We start from the raw sequence: 17,118 nt of genomic DNA, 5'->3' as shown, positions 1-17,118 counted from the left end.
ATTGACGTCAGATACGCTAGAGCTTGTACTCGCGTGGATTATGGTGGGTTATTGGAGCCCCTTAAGTCACATTATTTTGCAACCTTCGTAAACAATTTTGTTTGGCTCTATATTTTGTTTGATTGTGTTGTGTGGCATCGTATATTTATATATATCGCCAAGTGGTCATAACAACTATATTAAATCTAGGAAATTAATTCAAAATACAATGAAACACAGATAAGTTAATTCTCTGCTCTCTTCCCATGCATAAAGTTTTACTCGAAGTAACTCGAAGGTATAAAATATAATGCATGAAAGCCTTTTTGGCGCAGAAAACATCACAAATTGGGATTTTATTAGTAAGCAATAAGACCTTATCAGATGAATAAATGCTAGAATCTCAGTCATACATTGCTCAACCAGATGTTGGCACATTGCTATTTGTCGCTGAACGGCATGAAGCGAACTTTGAGATAAATAGCTAGTACCTTAGCAACACGAAGTTGCGAGTACATCGAAAGGTAATTCTGAGAATTTTTTCACAATGTTTGTGTGAAAAACCATTGTGTGTTCCCGTCGAACCACTTTACTCGTCCTATCTAGGACCTCTATGCTTGTGTTGCATACATCTCTTAGAATTGTAAATACTTATAGTCACTGAATTGACTTTGTATATTTCTTTGATTGGTATGGTATAGCTTTAAGCTAAATGGTAAAGGTCAGTCCTAAATGAACATATACTGGAGTTTATGTAGCAAAACTACATTAAATTCCACCCTTTGAAATGCTTACCGTAATATATCTATGATCTACCAGGAGTAAGAAGAGTAAAAAATAGCCATGAAATCCCATATTACCACAGAGCTAGAAGTGCATTTGGCATTAATATGTCATTGGTCCTTGGCGCCGGAAGATCCATAATTCTTGACCATTAAGCTATTGGTGATGGTAATTTGTGATAGAAATATGAAGATCTTATGGAGACCAGATGTATTCTCCCTTGTCTTGATGACTCCTTCGTATGAGATCAATATTATCTGTTGTTGAAGACTAGTCCCAAACGGATATTGGTATTTCTTTCGCTCTTGCCAAGCAGTTATCTCTATTTGCTTTGTCGAAAGCTTAGGAATCAGATGATTTTTCCCAGATAAAATGAATTCTTGGCCTTGTATGTTCTATTCCAAAGCTTCTCTTTTTGCTGAACAATGAAGAGATCGAAATAATGCTATATAGAACAATTTGGTATATAATATGAGGAGAAATGTTTGCCCTGCTGGCAACACCACAAATAATTATCTGTTGTTATTGAAAGGGAAATGTGCCCTTGGGCCATTTCTAAGTATTTTGGTGATTGAGTGCCAACGCAAGTGCTTTTGTTTTGATCTATGCAATATGGTGTACAAAGTGCAAATCATGTCAAAAGATATGTTTCTAGACTTAGTACATTGTTTTATGGACTAATGTATTGTGTCTAAGTGCTGGAAACAGGAAAGATTGAATTGGAAATGAGATGGCTCTGTTCAGCCAAAGTCAGCTCGGTCTGGGTGCACCGGACTGTCCGGTGGTGCACCGGACAGTGTCCGGTGTGCCAGGCTGGCTCAGGCGAACTTGCCGCTCTCGGGAAGGAATTAACGGCATACGGCTATAATTCACCGGACTGTCCGGTGTGCACCGAACTGTCCGGTGAGCCAACGGTCAGCCGGGCCAACGGTCGGTTGCGCGATCCGCGCGGGACACGTGGCCGAGCCAACGGTCGGGAGGGGGCACTGGACAGTGTCCGGTGCACCAACGACTCCAAGGCTGCCAACGGTCGGCTTCGCAAAATAAGGAAGGAAATCCGCACCGGACAGTGTCCGGTGGTGCACCGGACTGTCCGGTGCGCCAGGCGACAGAAGGCAAGAATTGCCTTCCCTGATTGCTCTCAACGGCTCCTAGCTGCCTTGGGGCTATAAAAGGGACCCCTAGGCGCATGAAGGAGAGAACCAAGCATTCCTTGAGCACTCTTGATCACTCACACTCCATTCTTGCGCACTTGTTCGACATTCTAGTGATTTGAGCTCTGTTCTAGTGTGCTAGTCTCTTGAGCTTAAGTCTGGGTCTTGTGTGTGCGTATTTGCTGTGATCTTTGTGTCTTGTGTGAGTTGCTAATTCCCCCCTTACTCCGTGCTTCTTTGTGAACATATTTGTAAGGGCGAGAGACTCCAAGTTGTGGAGATTCCTCGCGAACGAGATATAGAAAAGAAAAGCAAACACCGTGGTATTCAAGTGGGTCTTTGGACCGCTTGAGAGGGGTTGATTGCAACCCTCGTCCGTTGGGACGCCACAACGTGGAGTAGGCAAGCGTTGGTCTTGGCCGAACCACGGGATAAACCACTGTGCCATCTCTGTGATTGATCTCTTGTGGTTATTGTGTTTTGTTGAGACTCCTCTCTAGCCACTTGGCAATACTGTGCTAACGTTTAACCAAGTTTTTGTGGCATTAAGTTCAAGTTTTATAGGATCACCTATTCACCCTCCTCTAGGTGCTCTCAATTGGTATCGGAGCCGTTCTCTTCAAGAAAGGGACTAACCGCCCGAAGAGATGGATCCTAAGGGCAAGGGGATTGTGATCAATGACAAGGAGAAGGAGTCATTCGTCAACGAGCCCAAGGATGACAAGCCTACCGACTCGGGCTCGGGCCACAAACGCAAAGATGGGAAGAAGAAGACAAGACGCATCAAGGAGATCGTCTACTACGACGACAGCGATGAGTCCACTTCTTCCCAAAAGGACAACGACGACAACGACTACGAGAAAAGGAAACCGATTAATTCGAACTTTTCTTTTGACTACTCTCGTATTCCGCAAAGTACAAATGCTCATTTGCTCTCCATTCCACTTGGCAAACCTCCTCACTTTGATGGAGAGGACTACGGATTTTGGAGCCATAAAATGCGTAGACACCTGTTCTCTCTCCATCCGAGCATATGGGAGATTGTGGAAAGTGGAATGAAATTTGATAGCTCGGATAGTCCTATGTTTATCAATGAACAGATTCATAGAAATGCACAAGCTACTACTGTGTTGTTAGCCTCCTTGTGCAGGGACGAGTATCATAAGGTGAACGGCTTGGACAATGCCAAGCAGATCTGGGACACCCTCAGGATCTCACATGAGGGGAACGACGTCACCTTACTCACCAAAATGGAGTTGGTGGAGGGCGAGCTTGGAAGATTCGCAATGATCAGGGGAGAGGAGCCAACCCAAACATACAACCGGCTCAAGACCCTTATCAACAAGATAAGGAGCTACGGAAGCACACGATGGACGGACCACGACGTCGTTCGTCTAATGCTAAGGTCCTTTACTATACTTGATCCACATTTGGTGAACAATATCCGTGAAAATCCTAGGTACACCAAGATGTCGCCCGAAGAAGTTCTTGGGAAATTTGTAAGCGGGCGAATGATGATCAAGGAGGCAAGATATGTCGACGACGCGTTGAACGGTCCAATCCATGAGCCTCAACCCATTGCTCTCAAGGCAACGAGGAGCAAGGAGGCGCTACCTAGCAAGGTGGCACAAGTTGAGGCGGCCGGGCTCAATGATGAAGAGATGGCCCTCATCATCAAGCGCTTCAAGACGACGCTAAAGGGTCGCAAGGGGCAGCCAAGCAAGACCAAGACAAAGGGGAAGCGCTCATGCTTCAAATGTGGTAAGGTTGGTCATTTTATTGCTAACTGTCCCGACAATGATAGTGACCAGGAACAAGGGAACAAGAGGGAGAAAAAGGAACTATAAGAAGGCAAAAGGCGAGGCACATCTTGGCAAGGAGTGGGACTCGGATTGTTCGTCGTCCGACTCTGACAACGAAGGACTCGCCGCCACTGCCTTCAACAAGTCATCCCTCTTCCCCAACGAGCATCACACTTGCCTCATGGCAAGGGAAAAGAAGGTAAGCGCTCGTAACACTAGTACTTATGCTTCTTCAAGTGAGGATGAGTCTAGTGATGATGATGAAATAGATTATTCATGCTTATTCAAGGGTCTAGATAGAACCAAGGTAGATAAAATAAATGAATTGATTGATGCTTTGAATGATAAGAATAGATTGCTAGAAAAGCAAGAGGATCTCTTATATGATGAACATGATAAGTTTGTAGAAGCTCAAAAATCCCTTGCTTTCGAAATAAAGAGGAATGAAATGCTTTCTTGTGAATTGTCTACATGCCATGACTCTATTTCTAGTTTAAAAAGCATAAACGATGACTTGAATGCTAAGTTAGAAATAGCTAATAAATCAACATCTTGTGTAGAACATGTTGTGGTTTGCACTAGGTGTAAAGATTTTAATGTTGATGCTTGTAGTGAACACCTAGTTTCAATTTCTAAATTGAATGATGAAGTGGCTAGTCTTAATGCCCAACTTAAGACTAGCAAAAGTGAATTTGATAAGTTAAAATTTGCAAGGGATGCCTACACGATTGGTAGACACCCCTCAATTAAGGATGGACTTGGTTTCAAGAGGGAAGCCAAGAACTTAACAAGCCATAAGGCTCCCATCCCCGCCAAGGAGAAAGGGAAGGCCCCTATGGCTAGTAGTGCTAAAAAGAACCATGCTTTTATGTATCATGATAGGAGACATGCTAGAAATGCAAATAGAAGTTATGATGCCTTTGATTCACATGCTTATGATGCTTTGAATCTTATGCTATGTTTGCTTCTAGTTCTTCCTGTATGCATGGTAGAAATGTGCCTAGAAGAAATGGTGTTAATATTCCTAGGAAAATTAATGAACCTTCTACCATATATCATGCTTGAAAGTCGCCTAGAGGGGGGGTGAATAGGGCGAAACTGAAATTTACAAATATAAACACAACTACAAGCCGGGTTAGCGTTAGAGATAAAGAAACGAGTCCGCGAGAGAGGGCGCAAAACAAATCGCAAGGAAATGAAGAGTGTGACACGCGGATTTGTTTTACCGAGGTTCGGTTCTCGCAAACCTACTCCCCGTTGAGGAGGCCACAAAGGCCGGGTCTCTTTCAACCCTTCCCTCTCTCAAACGATCCCTCGGATCGAGTGAGCTTTCTCTTCTCAATCACTTGGAACACAAAGTTCCTACAAGGACCACCACAAGTTTGGTGTCTCTTGCCTCAATTACAACTGAGTTTAATCGCAATGAAAGAATCAAGAAAGAAGAAAGCAATCCAAGCGCAAGAGCTCGAAAGAACACAAGCAAATCACTCTCTAGTCACTATGGCGTTATGTGGAATTTGGAGAGGATTTGATCTCTTTGGTGTGTCTAGAATTGAGTGCTAGAGCTCTTGTAGTAGTTGGGAAGTGGAAAACTTGGATGCAATGAATGGTGGGGTGGTTGGGGTATTTATAGCCCCAACCACCAAATGTGGCTGTTGGGAGGCTGTCTGTTCGATGGCGCACCGGACAGTCCGGTGCCCCCGCCACGTCATCATTGCCGTTGGATTCTGACCGTTGGAGCTTCTGACTTGTGGGCCCGCCTGGATGTCCGGTGCACACCGGACATGCACTGTTCCTTGTCCGGTGCGCCAGTATGGGCGCGCTTGACTTCTGCGCGCGCAGAGCGCGCATTAATTGCGCTGCAGGTAGCCGTTGGCGCCGGATAGCCGTTGCTCCGGAGTTGCACCGGACAGTCCGGTGCACACCGGACATGTCCGGTGAATTATAGCGGACTAGCCGTTGGAGTTTCCCGAAGCTGGCGAGTTCCTGAGGCCACTCCTCCTTGGCGCACCGGACACCGGTGAATTATAGCGCGAGTGCCTCCGGAAATTCCCGAAGGTGGCGAGTTCGAGTTGGAGTCCTCTGGTGCACCGGACACTGTCCCATGGTGCACCGGACACTGTCCGGTGTACACCGGACAGTCCGGTGCTCCCAGACCAGAGGGCCTTCGGTTGCCTCTTTGCTCCTTTGTCGAAACCAAAACTTGATCTTTTTATTGGCTGAGTGTGAACCTTTTACACCTGTGTAATCTATACACTTGGGCAAACTAGTTAGTCCAATTATTTGTGTTGGGCAATTTAACCACCAAAATTATTTAGGAACTAGGTGTAAGCCTAATTCCCTTTCAATCTCCCCCTTTTTGGTGATTGATGCCAACACAAACCAAAGCAAGTATAGAAATGCATAATTGAACTAGTTTGCATAATGTAAGTGCAAAGGTTGCTTGGAATTGAGCCAATATAAATATTTACAAGATATGCATGGATTGTTTCTTTCTTATATAACATTTTGGACCACGCTTGCACCACGAGTTTTGTTTTTGCAAATTCTTTTGTAAATCCTTTTCAAAGTTCTTTTGCAAATAGTCAAAGGTAAATGAATAAGATTTGCAAAGCATTTTCAAGATCTGAAATTTTCTCCCCCTGTTTCAAATGCTTTTCCTTTGACTAAACAAAACTCCCCCTAAATGAGATCCTCCTCTTAGTGTTCAAGAGGGTTTTGATATATCCTTTTTGAAATACTACTTTCTCCCCCTTTTGAACACAATAGGATACCAACTGAAAATATTCAACACTAAGTTTTTGAATTTGGTGGTGGTGCGGTCCTTTTGCTTTGGGCTCTTACTTTCTCCCCCTTTGGCATGAATCGCCAAAAACAGAATCATTAGAGCCCTCGAAGTACTTCCCTTCCCTTTGGTCATAAATGAATGAGTTAAGATTATACCAAGGGCGAAGTCCTTTTGCTCTCTCCCCAAAGATGGAGAGTGGTTTGGAGCGACGGCGAAGCATGAGTTACGGAGTGGAAGCCTTTGTCTTTGCCGAAGACTCCAATTCCCTTTCAATACACCTACGACTTGGTTTGAAATAGACTTGAAAACACATTAGTCATAGCATATGAAAGAGACATGATCAAAGGTATATAAGTGAGCTATGTGTGCAATTTAACAAAAGAAGTTCCTAGAATCAAGAATATTGAGCTCATGCCTAAGTTTGTTAAAAGATTGTTCATCAAGAGGCTTGGTAAAGATATCGGCTAATTGATCTTTAGTATTAATGTATGAAATCTCGATATCTCCCTTTTGTTGGTGATCCCTAAGAAAATGATACCGAATGGCTATGTGCTTAGTGCGGCTATGCTCGACGGGATTGTCGGCCATTTTGATTGCACTCTCATTATCACATAGCAAAGGGACTTTGGTTAATTTGTAACCGTAGTCCCGCAGGGTTTGCCTCATCCAAAGCAATTGCGCGCAACAATGGCCTGCGGCAATGTACTCGGCTTCGGCGGTAGAAAGAGCGACCGAATTTTGCTTCTTTGAAGCCCAAGACACCAAGGATCTTCCCAAGAACTAGCAAGTCCCCGATGTGCTCTTCCTATTGATTTTGCACCCCGCCCAATCGGCATCGGAATAACCAATTAAATCAAATGTGGATCCCCTAGGATACCAAAGCCCAAACTTAGGAGTATAAGCCAAATATCTCAAGATTCGTTTCACGACCGTAAGGTGAGCTTCCTTAGGGTCGGCTTGGAATCTTGCACACATGCATACGGAAAGCATAATATCCGGTCGAGATGCACATAAATAGAGTAAGGAGCCTATCATTGACCGGTATACCTTTTGATCCACGGACTTACCTCCCGTGTCGAGGTCGAGATGCCCATTAGTTCCCATGGGTGTCTTGATGGGCTTGGCATCCTTCATTCCAAACTTGTTTAAAATGTCTTGAGTGTACTTTGTTTGGCTAATGAAGGTGCCCTCTTGGAGTTGCTTTACTTGAAATCCTAGGAAATACTTCAACTCCCCCATCATAGACATCTCGAATTTCTGTGTCATAATCCTACTAAACTCTTCACATGTAGACTCGTTAGTAGACCCAAATATAATATCATCAACATAAATTTGGCATACAAACAAGTCATTTTCAAGAGTTTTAGTAAAGAGTGTAGGATCGGCCTTTCCGACTTTGAAGCCATTTGCAATAAGGAAATCTCTAAGGCATTCATACCATGCTCTTGGGGCTTGCTTGAGCCCATAAAGCGCCTTAGAGAGCTTGTAGACATGGTTAGGATACTCACTGTCTTCAAAGCCGGGAGGTTGCTCAACATAGACCTCTTCCTTAATTGGTCCATTGAGGAAGGCACTTTTCACGTCCATTTGATAGAGCTTAAAGCCATGGTAAGTAGCATAGGCCAATAATATACGAATTGACTCAAGCCTAGCTACGGGTGCATAGGTTTCACCGAAATCCAAACCTTCGACTTGAGAGTATCCTTTCGCCACAAGTCGAGCTTTGTTCCTTGTCACCACACCATGCTCGTCTTGCTTGTTGCGGAAGACCCATTTGGTTCCTACAACATTTTGGTTAGGACGTGGGACTAAATGCCATACCTCATTCCTAGTGAAGTTGTTGAGCTCCTCTTGCATCGCCACCACCCAATCCGAATCTTGGAGTGCTTCCTCTACCCTGTGTGGCTCAATAGAGGAAACAAAAGAGTAATGTTCACAAAAATGTGCTACACGAGATCGAGTAGTTACCCCCTTATGAATGTCGCCGAGGATGGTGTCGACGGGGTGATCTCGTTGAATTGCTTGGTGGACTCTTGGGTGTGGCGGCCTTGGTTCTTCATCCTCCTTGTCTTGATCATTTGCATCTCCCCCTTGATCTATGCCGTCATCTTGAGGTGGCTCATTTGATTGATCTTCTTTTTCATCAACTTGAGCTTCATCCTCATTTTGAGTTGGTGGAGATGCTTGCGTGGAGGAGGACGGTTGATCTTGTGTTCTTGGAGGCTCTTCGGATTCCTTAGGACACACATCCCCAATGGACATGTTCCTTAGCGCTATGCACGGAGCCTCCTCATCACCTATCTCATCAAGATCAACTTGCTCTACTTGAGAGCCGTTAGTTTCATCAAACACAACGTCACATGAGACTTCAACTAGTCCAGTGGACTTGTTAAAGACCCTATATGCCCTTGTGTTTGAGTCATAACCAAGTAAAAAGCCTTCTACAGTTTTAGGAGCAAATTTAGATTTTCTACCTCTTTTAACAAGAATAAAGCATTTGCTACCAAAAACTCTAAAATATGAAATGTTGGGCTTTTTACCGGTTAGGAGTTCATATGATGTCTTCTTGAGGATTCGGTGTAGATATAACCGGTTGATGGCGTAGTAGGCGGTGTTGACCGCCTCCGCCCAAAACCGATCCGAAGTCTTGTATTCATCAAGCATGGTTCTAGCCATGTCCAATAGAGTTCGATTCTTCCTCTCCACTACACCATTTTGTTGAGGTGTGTAGGGAGAAGAGAACTCATGCTTGATGCCCTCCTCCTCAAGGAAGCCTTCGATTTGAGAGTTCTTGAACTCCGTCCCGTTGTCGCTTCTAATTTTCTTGATCCTTAAGCCGAACTCAATTTGAGCCCGTCTCAAGAATCCCTTTAAGGTTTCTTGGGTATGAGATTTTTCCTGTAAAAAGAACACCCAAGTGAAGCGAGAATAATCATCCACTATTACAAGACAATACTTACTCCCGCCGATGCTTATGTAAGTAATCGGGCCGAATAGATCCATGTGGAGTAGCTCAAGCGGCCTGTCGGTCGTCATGATGTTCTTGTGTGGATGATGAGCACCAACTTGCTTTCCTGCTTGGCATGCGCTACAAACCCTGTCTTTCTCAAAATGAACATTTGTTAGTCCTAAAATGTGTTCTCCCTTTAGAAGCTTGTGAAGATTCTTCATCCCAACATGTGCTAGTCGGCGATGCTAGAGCCAACCCATGTTAGTCTTAGCAATTAAGCATGTGTCGAGTTCAGCTCTATCAAAATCTACTAAGTATAGCTGACCCTCTAACACACCCTTAAATGCTATTGAATCATCACTTCTTCTAAAGACAGTGACACCTACATCAGTAAAGAGACAGTTGTAGCCCATTTTGCATAATTGAGATACGGAAAGCAAATTGTAATCCAAAGAATCTACAAGAAAAACATTGGAAATAGAATGGTCAGAAGATATAGCAATTTTACCAAGACCTTTGACCAAACCTTGATTTCCATCCCCGAATGTGATAGCTCGTTGGGGATCTTGGTTTTTCTCATAGGAGGAGAACATCCTTTTCTCCCCTGTCATATGGTTTGTGCACCCGCTGTCGATGATCCAACTTGAGCCCCCGGATGCATAAACCTACAAAACAAGTTTAGTTCTTGACTTTAGGTACCCAAATGGTTTTGGGTCCTTTGGCATTAGACACAAGAACTTTGGGTACCCAAACACAAGTCTTTGACCCCTTGTGTTTGCCCCCAACATATTTGGCAACTATCTTGCCGGATTTGTTAGTTAAAACATAAGATGCATCAAAAGTTTTGAATGAAAGATTATGTTCATTTGATGCACTAGGAGTTTTCTTAGGCAACTTAGCACGGGTTGGTTGCCTAGAACTAGATGTCTCACCCTTATACATAAAAGCATGATTAGGGCCAGAGTGAGACTTCCTAGAATGAAATCTCCTAATTTTGCTCTCGGGATAACCGGCAGGGTACAAAATGTAACCCTCGTTATCCTGAGGCATGGGAGCCTTGCCCTTTACAAAGTTAGACAATTTTTTTTAGGAGGGGCACTAATTTTGACATTGTCTCCCCTTTGGAAGCCAATGCCATCCTTGATGCCAGGGCATCTCCCACTATAGAGCATACTTCTAGCAAATTTAAATTTTTCATTTTCTAAGTTATGCTCGGCAATTTTAGCATCTAATTTTGCTATATGATCATTTTGTTGTTTAATTAAAGTCATATGATCATGAATAGCATTGATATCAACATCTCTACATCTAGTACAAATAGTGACATGCTCAATGGTAGATGTAGATGGTTTGCAAGAATTAAGTTCAACAATCTTAGCATGTAGAATATCATTTTTATCTCTAAGATCGGAAATTGTAACTTTGCAAACATCAAAATCTTTAGCCTTAGCAATCAATTTTTCATTTTCAATTCTAAGGCTAGCAAGAGAAATGTTTAATTCTTCAATCCTAGGAAGCAAATTATCATTATTATCTCTAGGATTGGGAATTGAAACATTACAAGCACGAGAATCAACCTTAGCTAACAAATTAGCATTTTCATTTCTAAGGTTGTCTATTGTTTCATGGCAAGTGCTTAGCTCATTAGATAATTTTTGACATTTCTCAATTTCTAGAGCATAAGCATTTTTAACCTTAACATGCTTCTTGTTTTCTTTAATAAGGAAGTCCTCTTGGGTATCCAAGAGATCATCCTTTTCATGGATGGCACTAATCAATTCATTAAGTTTTTCCTTTTGTTGCATGTTGAGGTTGGCAAAAAGGGTACGCAAATTATCCTCCTCATCACTAGCATTATCATCACTAGAAGATTCATATTTAGTGGAGGAGTTAGATTTAACCTTCTTCCGTTTGCCGTCCTTTGCCATGAGGCACTTGTGGCCGACGTTGGGGAAGAGGAGTCCCTTGGTGACGGCGATGTTGGCGGCGTCCTCGTCGTCGGAGGAGTCGCTTGAGCTTTCGTCGGAATCCCACTCCCGACAAACATGGGCATCGCCGCCCTTCTTCTTGTAGTATCTTCTCTTCTCCTTTCTTCTCCCCTTCTTGTCGTCGCCCCTGTCACTGTCACTTGATAATGGACATTTTGCAATAAAGTGACCGGGCTTACCACACTTGTAGCAAACTTTCTTGGAGCGGGACTTGTAGTCTTTCCCTCTCCTTTGCTTGAGGATTTGGCGGAAGCTCTTGATGACGAGTGCCATTTCCTCATTGTCAAGCTTGGAGGCGTCTATTGGTTGTCGACTTGGGGTAGACTCCTCCTTCTTTTCTTCCGTCGCCTTGAATGCGACGGGTTGAACTTCGGATGTAGATGGATCATCAAGCTCGTTGATCTTCCTCGAGCCTTCGATCATGCACTCAAAACTTACAAAATGCCCGATTACTTCCTCGGGGGTCATTTTAGTATATCTAGGATTACCACGAATTAATTGAACTTGAGTAGGGTTAAGGAAAATAAGAGATCTTAGAATAACCTTAACCACTTCATGGTCATCCCACTTTACGCTCCCGAGGTTGCACACTTGGTTCACCAAGGTCTTGAGCCGGTTGTACATGTGTTGTGGCTCCTCCCCTTTGCGAAGCCGGAACCGACCGAGCTCCCCCTCGATCGTTTCCCGCTTGGTGATCTTTGTAAGCTCATCTCCCTCGTGTGCGGTTTTGAGCACATCCCAAACCTCCTTGGCGCTCTTCAACCCTTGAACTTTGTTATACTCCTCTCTACTTAAAGAGGCGAGGAGTATCGTTGTTGCTTGTGAGTTGAAGTGCTCGATTTGGGCCACCTCATCCTCATCATAATCCTTATCCCCTACGGACGGTACCTGTGCACCAAACTCAACAACATCCCATATACTTTTGTGGAGTGAGGTTAGATGAAATCGCATTAAATCACTCCACCTAGCATAATCTTCACCATCAAAAGTTGGTGGTTTGCCTAATGGGACGGAAAGTAAAGGTGTATGTTTAGAAATACGAGGATAGTGTAGGGGGATCTTACTAAACTTCTTACGCTCTTGGCGTTTAGAAGTTACGGAGGGCGCATCGGAGTCGGAGGTCGATGTTGATGAAGTGTCGGTCTCGTAGTAGACCACTTTCCTCATCCTCTTTTGCTTGTCTCCGCTTCGATGTGGCTTGTGGGAAGAAGATTTTTCCTTCTTCTCTTTGTGGTGAGAAGAAGATTTCTTCTCCTTCCCTTTGTTGGAGGAGCTCTTCTTCTTCTCCCTCCTCTTGGTGCGGGACTCTTCCGATGAAGTGCTCCCGTGGCTTGTAGTGGGCTTTTCGCCGGTCTCCATCTCCTTCTTGGCGTGATCTCCCGACATCACTTCGAGCGGTTAGGCTCTAATGAAGCACCGGGCTCTGATACCAATTGAAAGTCGCCTAGAGGGGGGTGAATAGGGCGAAACTGAAATTTACAAATATAAACACAACTACAAGCCGGGTTAGCGTTAGAGATAAAGAAACGAGTCCGCGAGAGAGGGCGCAAAACAAATCGCAAGCAAATGAAGAGTGTGACATGCGGATTTGTTTTACCGAGGTTCGGTTCTCGCAAACCTACTCCCCGTTGAGGAGGCCACAAAGGCCGGGTCTCTTTCAACCCTTCCCTCTCTCAAACGATCCCTCGGATCGAGTGAGCTTTCTCTTCTCAATCACTTGGAACACAAAGTTCCTACAAGGACCACCACAAGTTTGGTGTCTCTTGCCTCAATTACAAGTGAGTTTAATCGCAATGAAAGAATCAAGAAAGAAGAAAGCAATCCAAGCGCAAGAGCTCGAAAGAACACAAGCAAATCACTCTCTCTAGTCACTATGGCGTTATGTGGAATTTGGAGAGGATTTGATCTCTTTGGTGTGTCTAGAATTGAGTGCTAGAGCTCTTGTAGTAGTTGGGAAGTGGAAAACTTGGATGCAATGAATGGTGGGGTGGTTGGGGTATTTATAGCCCCAACCACCAAATGTGTCTGTTGGGAGGCTGTCTGTTCGATGGCGCACCGGACAGTCCAGTGCACACCGGACATGTCCGGTGCCCCCGCCACGTCATCATTGCCGTTGGATTCTGACCGTTGGAGCTTCTGACTTGTGGGCCCGCCTGGATGTCCGGTGCACACCGGGCATGCACTGTTCCTTGTCCGGTGCGCCAGTATGGGCGCGCCTGACTTCTGCGCGCGCAGAGCGCGCATTAATTGCGCTGAAGGTAGCCGTTGGCGCCGGATAGCCGTTGCTCCGGAGTTGCATCGGACAGTCCGGTGCACACCGGACATGTCCGGTGAATTATAGCGGACTAGCCGTTGGAGTTTCCCGAAGCTGGCGAGTTCCTGAGGCCACTCCTTCTTGGCGCACCGGACACTGTCCGGTGTACACCGGACAGTCCGGTGAATTATAGCGCGAGTGCCTCTGGAAATTCCCGAAGGTGGCGAGTTCGAGTTGGAGTCCTCTGGTACACCGGACACTGTCCCGTGGTGCACCGGACACTGTCCGGTGTACACCGGACAGTCCGGTGCTCCCAGACCAGAGGGCCTTCGGTTGCCTCTTTGCTCCTTTGTCGAAACCAAAACTTGATCTTTTTATTGGCTGAGTGTGAACCTTTTACACCTGTGTAATATATACACTTGGGCAAACTAGTTAGTCCAATTATTTGTGTTGGGCAATTCAACCACCAAAATTATTTAGGAACTAGGTGTAAGCCTAATTCCCTTTCAATGCTTTAAATGCTTCCTTTGCCATTTGTAGAAAGGATAGAAAGATAGTTGCTAGAAAATTAGGGGCAAAATGCAAGGGAGACAAAACTTGCATTTGGGTCCCTAAGACAATTGTGACTAACCTTGTAGGACCCAACAAGAGTTGGGTACCTAAGACCCAAGCCTAAATTTGCCTTGCAGGTTTATGCATCCGGGGGTTCAAGCTGGATTATCGACAACGGATGCACAAACCATATGACGGGGGAGAAGAAGATGTTCACCTCCTACGTCAAAAACAAGGATTCCCAAGATTCAATAATATTCGATGATGGGAATCAAGGCAAGGTAAAAGGGTTAGGTAAAATTGCTATTTCATCCGAGCACTCTATATCTAATGTGTTTTTAGTTGAATCTCTTGGATATAATTTGTTATCTGTTAGTCAATTATGCAATATGGGATATAATTGTCTATTCACAAATGTTGACGTGTCTGTCTTTAGAAGAAGTGATGGTTCATTAGCTTTTAAGGGTGTATTAGACGACAAACTTTCCTTAGTTGATTTTGCAAAAGAAGAGGTCGGTCTAGATGCATGCTTAATTGCTAAGACTAGCATGGGCTGGCTGTGGCATCGCCGCTTAGCACATGTGGGGATGAAGAACCTTCACAAGCTTCTAAAGGGAGAACACGTGATAGGTTTAACTAATGTGCAATTCGAAAAAGATAGACCTTGTGCAGCTTGTCAAGCAGGCAAACAGGTGGGAAGCTCTCATCACACCAAGAATGTGATGACCACATCAAGACCTTTGGAGATGCTTCACATGGACCTCTTCGGACCCGTCGCCTATCTAAGTATAGGAGGAAGTAAGTATGGTCTTGTTATAGTTGATGACTTTTCCCGCTTCACTTGGGTATTCTTTTTGCAGGATAAATCTGAAACCCAAGGGACCCTCAAGCGCTTCCTAAGGAGAGCTCAAAACGAGTTTGAGCTCAAGGTGAAAAAGATAAGGAGCGACAATGGGTCCGAGTTCAAGAACCTTCAAGTGGAGGAGTACCTTGAGGAGGAAGGGATCAAGCACGAGTTCTCCGCTCCCTACACAACACAGCAAAATGGTGTGGTAGAGAGGAAGAACAGGACGCTTATAGACATGGCAAGGACGATGCTTGGAGAGTTCAAGACTCTCGAGTGTTTTTGGTCGGAAGCCGTGAACACAGCTTGCCACGCCATCAACAGGGTCTACCTTCACCGCCTCCTCAAGAAGACTTCGTACGAGCTTCTAACCGGTAACAAACCCAATGTATCCTACTTTCGTGTATTTGGGAGCAAATGCTACATTCTAGTGAAGAAGGGTAGAAATTCTAAGTTTGCACCCAAAGCTGTAGAAGGGTTTTTATTAGGTTATGACTCAAATACAAAGGCGTATAGAGTCTTCAGCAAATCATCGGGTTTGGTTGAAGTCTCTAGCGACGTTGTATTTGATGAGACTAATGGCTCTCCAAGAGAGCAAGTTGTTGATTTTGATGATGTAGATGAAGAAGAAGTTCCAACGGCCGCAATACGCACCATGGCGACTGGAGATGTGCGGCCACAGGAACAAGATGAGCAAGATCAACCTTCTTCCTCAACAATGGTGCATCCCCCAACTCAAGACGATGAACAGGTTCATCAAGAGGAGGCGTGTGATCAAGGGGAGCACAAGATGATCATGTGATGGAGGAAGAAGCACAACCGGCACCTCCAACCCAAGTTCGAGCGACGATTCAAAGGGATCATCCCGTCGACCAAATTTTGGGTGACATTAGCAAGGGAGTAACAACTCGGTCTCGATTAGTTAATTTTTGTGAGCATTACTCCTTTGTCTCTTCTATTGAGCCTTTCAGGGTAGAGGAGGCCTTGCTAGATCCGGACTGGGTGTTGGCCATGCAGGAGGAGCTCAACAACTTCAAGAGGAATGAAGTTTGGACAGTGGTGCCTCGTCCCAAGCAAAATGTTGTGGGAACCAAGTGGGTGTTCCGCAACAAACAAGACGAGCACGGGGTGGTGACAAGGAACAAGGCACGACTTGTGGCAAAAGGTTATGCCCAAGTCGCAGGTTTGGACTTTGAGGAGACTTTTGCTCCTGTGGCTAGGCTAGAGTCCATTCGTATTTTGCTAGCATATGCCGCTCACCATTCCTTCAGGTTGTTCCAAATGGATGTGAAGAGCGCGTTCCTCAACAGGCCAATCAAGGAGGAGGTGTACGTTGAGCAATCCCCTGGCTTCAAGGATGAACGGTACCCCGACCACGTGTGTAAGCTCTCTAAGGCGCTCTATGGACTTAAGCAAGCCCCAAGAGCATGGTATGAATGCCTTAGAGACTTTTTAATTGCTAATGCTTTCAAGGTTGGGAAAGCCGATCCAACTCTTTTTACTAAGACTTGTGATGGTGATCTTTTTGTGTGCCAAATTTATGTTGATGACATAATATTTGGTTCTACTAACCAAAAGTCTTGTGAAGAGTTTAGCAGGGTGATGACTCAGAAATTCGAGATGTCAATGATGGGCGAGTTAAGCTACTTCCTTGGGTTCCAAGTGAGGCAACTTAAGGATGGAACCTTCATCTCTCAAACCAAGTACACACAAGACTTGATCAAGCGGTTTGGGATGAAGGACGCCAAGCCCGCAAAAACTCCAATGGGAACCGACGGACACACCGACCTCAACAAAGGAGGTAAGTCCGTTGATCAAAAGGCATACCGGTCTATGATAGGGTCTTTACTTTATTTATGTGCTAGTAGACCGGATATTATGCTTAGTGTATGCATGTGTGCTAGATTTCAATCCGATCCTAAGGAGTGTCACTTAGTGGCTGTGAAGCGAATTCTTAGATATTTAGTTGCTACGCCTTGTTTCGGGATCTGGTATCCAAAGGGGTCTACCTTTGACTTGATTGG

The sequence above is a fragment of the Zea mays genome, chromosome 4, assembly GCF_902167145.1.
Source record: "Zea mays cultivar B73 chromosome 4, Zm-B73-REFERENCE-NAM-5.0, whole genome shotgun sequence".
Lineage (NCBI taxonomy): Eukaryota > Viridiplantae > Streptophyta > Magnoliopsida > Poales > Poaceae > Zea > Zea mays.
This window is presented reverse-complemented; position numbering follows the sequence as displayed.